Source organism: Abrus precatorius, unplaced genomic scaffold (assembly GCF_003935025.1).
Source record: "Abrus precatorius isolate BTA unplaced genomic scaffold, Abrus_2018 Scaffold8, whole genome shotgun sequence".
Classification (NCBI taxonomy): domain Eukaryota; kingdom Viridiplantae; phylum Streptophyta; class Magnoliopsida; order Fabales; family Fabaceae; genus Abrus; species Abrus precatorius.
This window is the reverse complement of record NW_020874428.1, coordinates 19986184-19991463: the sequence shown is the minus strand read 5'-3', so window position 1 is coordinate 19991463 and position 5280 is coordinate 19986184.

Sequence of the window (5280 nt, the reverse complement as noted above, 5' to 3'; positions counted from 1 at the left end):
ACATTGCCAAAACAATTATGATTGTGGTTAATCAGACAATTGGCGAGAATATCTCGTTGAAATCAATGCCTTCTTTCTGAGCATATCCCTTAACCACCAATCTTACACGATGCTGCTTCATTTGATCATTGCCATCTTGTTTGATTTTGTATACCCATTTACAACCAATGGCTTTTTGACCTTTTGGAAGTTTAACAAGTTCCCATGTCTTGTTTTTATGTAAGGCCTCAATTTCTTCCTGCATTGTTATCATCCACAAAGAAGCATATGAACTTCTCAAAGCCCTATGAAAGGTTGATGGTTCTCCTTCTTTGGTTAGAAGATAATATGCATCGTGACTTGCCATGACATAGTCTGAGTGCCATAATGATTTCCTTATCTCACGTCTTGTTTGTTGAGCTTCTCCATCATTGGCATCATCTGGTTCTTGTTCTTTATGCTCTTTTTCTGCTTCAGAGGTATCATCTTCTTTAGACTTCCTTTCTATCACTACTGAAGTAGTGTCTTTGATAGTACTGTCATTTTTCTACTCTTTTTGCAGTTCATTTTCTGCAAAGACTACATCCCTACTAACAACAAGCTTGCAGGCAGTGGGATCCCATAAGCGATACCCCTTAACATTGTCAGCATAACCCAAGAATATACATTTCCTGGATTTTGGATCTAGCTTTGTTCTTTCTTGGGAATTGTACATCATGTATACAGGACACTCGAACACATGTAATGAAGAATAATTAGGTAGTTTTTCTTTCCATATCTCCATTGGTGTCTTCAAACCAATTGTTGTTGATGGTGATCAATTTAGCACGTAATAGGCAGTTTTAACTGCTTCTGCCCAGAAAGATTTGACCATTCTTGATGTTCTCAGCATAGCCCTTATTTTATCTAGGAGAGTCCTATTCATCTACTCTACTACACTATTCTGCTGGGGTGTATAGGATACTATGAATTGCCTTGACATACCCTTTTGCTTGCAGAATGCCAGGAAATCACCATCTACATATTCTCCTCCATTGTCTGTCCTTAAGCACTTAATTCTTTTTCCAATTTCAAGTTTCACTTGTGCTTTGACCCCTTAAATACTGGAAACATATCTGACTTCTTCTTGATTAGGTATATCTACAATCTTCTTGAGTGATCGTCAATGAATGATAAAAAATATTTTGCTCCTCTAATAGATACTTTCGGTGATTCCCATACATCAGAATGAGTCAAGTCCAGTATGTGTCTGCTTCTTGTAGTCACTTTTGCAAACTTCAATCTATGTTGTTTACTTGTCACACAGTGCTTACAAAATGATAAGGTTACAATTTTGAGCCCTAGCAAGAGATTACGTTCAACAAGAATTTTCAAACCTCGCTCTAACATATGACCAATTTTACGATGCCACATCATTGTTTTCGCTTCTTGACTTGTTACAACTGATGCATCTGCTTCTTGCAATGTATCTCCCAAAAGCATGTATAAATTGGTTTTGATCTTTTCTGCTTTCATCAGTACCAAATTGCCTTTAACTACCTTTAAGATTCCACCTTCAATGTGGATCTTGCACTTGACGTCATCCAATTGCCCAACAAACAATATATTCTTTTTCAAACCCTTCACATGTTGTACTCCTTGAATTGTTTGAACAGTACCATCATACATTTTTAATTTGATGACTCCAGCAATTTCTAAGGCATGATCATTTCTCATGAATACACATCCTCTTGAGATAGGTTCATAAGTACAAAATTAGTCTCGACATGGAGTCATGTGCCAGGTTGCACCTGAATCCAATATCCAACATTCATGGAGTTGTCTTCCACTTCTAGAATGTATTTTTGCTTCATTGTATAAGATTTCATCATCATCTGAGGTACTTGCAACACAACCTTGAGAGGTTGATGCTTCCGATTTTTTACCTTCTCCACTCTTCTTATGCCAACAATCTTTCTTCATGTGCCCTCTCATGCGACAACTGTAGCATTTTAGATTATTCCTTCTCTGAGATTTTGATCTACTATGATTTTGACTCTCACTAAGGCCACGTTCCATTGATCTCCCTCTCATCATTGTCAACACTTCTGCTTGTTTAGAATTGTCCAGTCTATCGTCTTTATTCTTTCACTTGGATTCTTCTTTAATAACTGCTCCGGCAACATCATCAAAGGATAGACGACCGATAATGTTGTTGTTTGTTATATTGATGATGAGTTGATCGTATGAATCTGGTAAACTCTAGAGTAGAAGCTCTTCACCTTCTCTTATGTGAAAATCTGAAGCTGTAAGCTGAGCGAACAACGTATTCAGATTATTGATGTGGTCTGGTATTGATGTAGACTCACTCATTTGAAGAATGTAGAGTTTTCTCTTTAAGAATATTCTAGTATGAAGTGACTTGGCCTCATACAACTTGATCAGATGTCCCAAATCTCCTTTGCAGTCTTCTTCTCTGCAACACTAGATAACATTGAGTCTGCCAATGCTAAATGCAAATTGGCAATAGCATTGTTATTCATCTCTCTCTATTTTTCTTCTTAAATATCTGCGAGTCTGTCTTTAATTGCATCAAGATAATTGTCTTTCCTTAAAATTGTTCTTATATTTAATTTCCATAAGGAGAAGTTACTCCCATTAAACTTCTCTATCTCATATTTTGTTGCCATAATTTCTCTTTTAATTATTTTGACTTATGCAACTTTCATTGTGAATAGTACTACTTACTGGAATAATAATGATGGTAGATTGTAAACAAGTACACACCAGATATGCACTTTTACACTACAAAATTTAGGGTTGTCCATTAATGCGAAGTTCGTTCGAAACTGCATTACCCGAAGGCCCAAAACATGGTACGGTCGGTCGGTTTTTTTAGGAGAAGAATGGATCAGAAAAATGGGTTTAGATGGTTAAATACGGTCGGATTCGGGTAAGAGAATTGAGACCTGAATCGACTCGTCTACTTATTAAATTAATATTAAAATATGAAACCCTAGTGATGCATATTTAAGGCTCCTTATAATCTTCACTGAAGCGTGCAACATGCCATTTTTTTTTATCTCCCTTATGTGATGGAATTCTTCTGCAGTTCTGGTAGGGTTTTCATTTGTAACGGCCACATACTCTTATAATTTTGATCTTTCTTCTCCCATTCCTGTTCCTAAACTCATCTCACAAACTTAGTCATAAAACCCTAGCTGTCCTTCCTTTCTTCTCCCTTTTTTTGCATAGTGACTTAGATTTGTTCAAGTTCTCGTCTTGTTTGTGCCAAAGGTCGTCGCTATTTGAATCTTTCACCCTCAACTATTGCTGGAGAACGAGTTATTTGTTGGTGTTCTCATGCCGCAAAACTCGTTCAACGGAATCCAGATAATTTCATAGCTATTTTCTTTTTTATTTTATTTATTTTTACTCTTTCCTACCATTTCATTGGTGCTGTGGAGAGATTTTTTTGCTATTTTCACTTTCCTTTTCCCTTATCTTTGATTTGTGATGTGGGTTTTTATCTGCGTGTTTCATTTTTTGAACTTTCTTCTAATTTATTGTTTTTGTTTCCCAACTGTGAATGCTACTCCAAAAAACTTCATCTGGGTACTGCTGAATGATTTTGTAGTTGTTACTTAGAATAATAATATTATTATTTGTTGTTTTGGCCGTTTTATCAACCCTTGCAACCTTCAAATGTTGTTCCATTGTCTTATTGAATCGGAAGTTATTATAATAGGCACCATGTCATTAGATTGTATATAACAATTTACAATAGCAAAGTAAACAACTCATTTCAACATTGTTCATATTACCACACTTCCTTTTCATTCACCATACGCAACTTAGTTTCCTTTGACTATGTCCCCTCTAATGCTATACATTCGGTTCCACCCAAAACACAACATTTCTGCCACAACTGTGCTTGTTGATTTGATCATGCGCTTCCTTAAGTAAGAAAAAAAAAGGTCTTTTTAATTCCTTTCTTCAACCAAGTGAGTGGCTTTATTTGGGAAAGGTTTAAAAAAAAGGGTTAAATAAGGAAGTCACCTGATTGGTTATATGCAGATCATGCAACCTATGGCTCTCCCGCATGGATTGGTAAAGGACTCACCTGTGTTTGCTTCAAGCTCAAGGAAAATTGTCAAAGAATTTGCATTAGTTTGACCCCTTTATAGGTCAGTGATTTGCAAGTTAGACATTGTTGTTTTACTTATTTGACTAGTTGTGTTTTTTTCTTACTTGAATAATTATTGTATGATTTTTAAGCTTTTTAGTTTCTTGATGTGCTCAATTTTTGTTTATGTTATGTTTTTCTTCTACAAATTTACTCTCTAGCTAGGACTTTTATTGAATTAACTTTGAACCCGTTTTAGTGGTTGTCCTATTCTGATAAATCTTCAACTGCCACCTTTTTGCTTTATAATGTCTTTTTTTTTTTTTTGTGTTTGTGTAATGGTTCATTCAAAACAAGAGTTCTCTTTCCAAGTTACAGTAAAAGAAAGAAAAATGTTATTTTACCAATTTGTGTTTCTCTATCAGTTCAAGAAGTTGAACAACTAGTATTGTCCCTTCCCATTCTTCTCAAAGGCTATAATTTACATACACATAACTATCTCAAAGAAAGTGTTTAATGTTTCTGAAGTATATTTCAAGATAGTTTTTGAGATAATTGGAAAATTTTGGAAACAAACAAATTTTCAATAGTTTTAGAAGCCAATTGAAAATCATGATTATAACTAGAATTTTAATGTCAATAGAAATTGTTTGTTTTCTGTAGTAACAGTTGTTGAAATGCATTGAGCTACAACTTTGTAAATATTCTGCAGGATGAAAGACTAAGAACGCTAAAAGCGTTGAATTGAGCTTTTTTTTTTATGCTTCTAAGCTTGATCACCAGCTATATATAATCTTTAACTTTTGGTACCAACATATATCTTTATTTTCTTATTTTCTTTTTGCATCAGAGTATGCATCTTATGCTGAAGGATTTACTGCAATTTTAATCTCAGCTAAATTTATACCAGAAAATTGACATGAAAAATTGATGAAATTCAGACAATTTTTGAAGGGTTAATGATTTATTTTTTATATAAAATTATCATTAAATTAAATTTGATAAAATCTGTTTAGAATTTTATTTAGAAAGTTTAATTTATGGTCTATTTTCCACCATTTAAAAACAAATAAAGTTTGTTATTTCTTATTAGAACACTTTTTGTTTATATGCAGTATCCAGAAGATTTTTCGTTGACATTCTTATTTCAGGGGCAAGCAAGGTCCTTTAGTTCATTATTTAATATTGTCTACCAT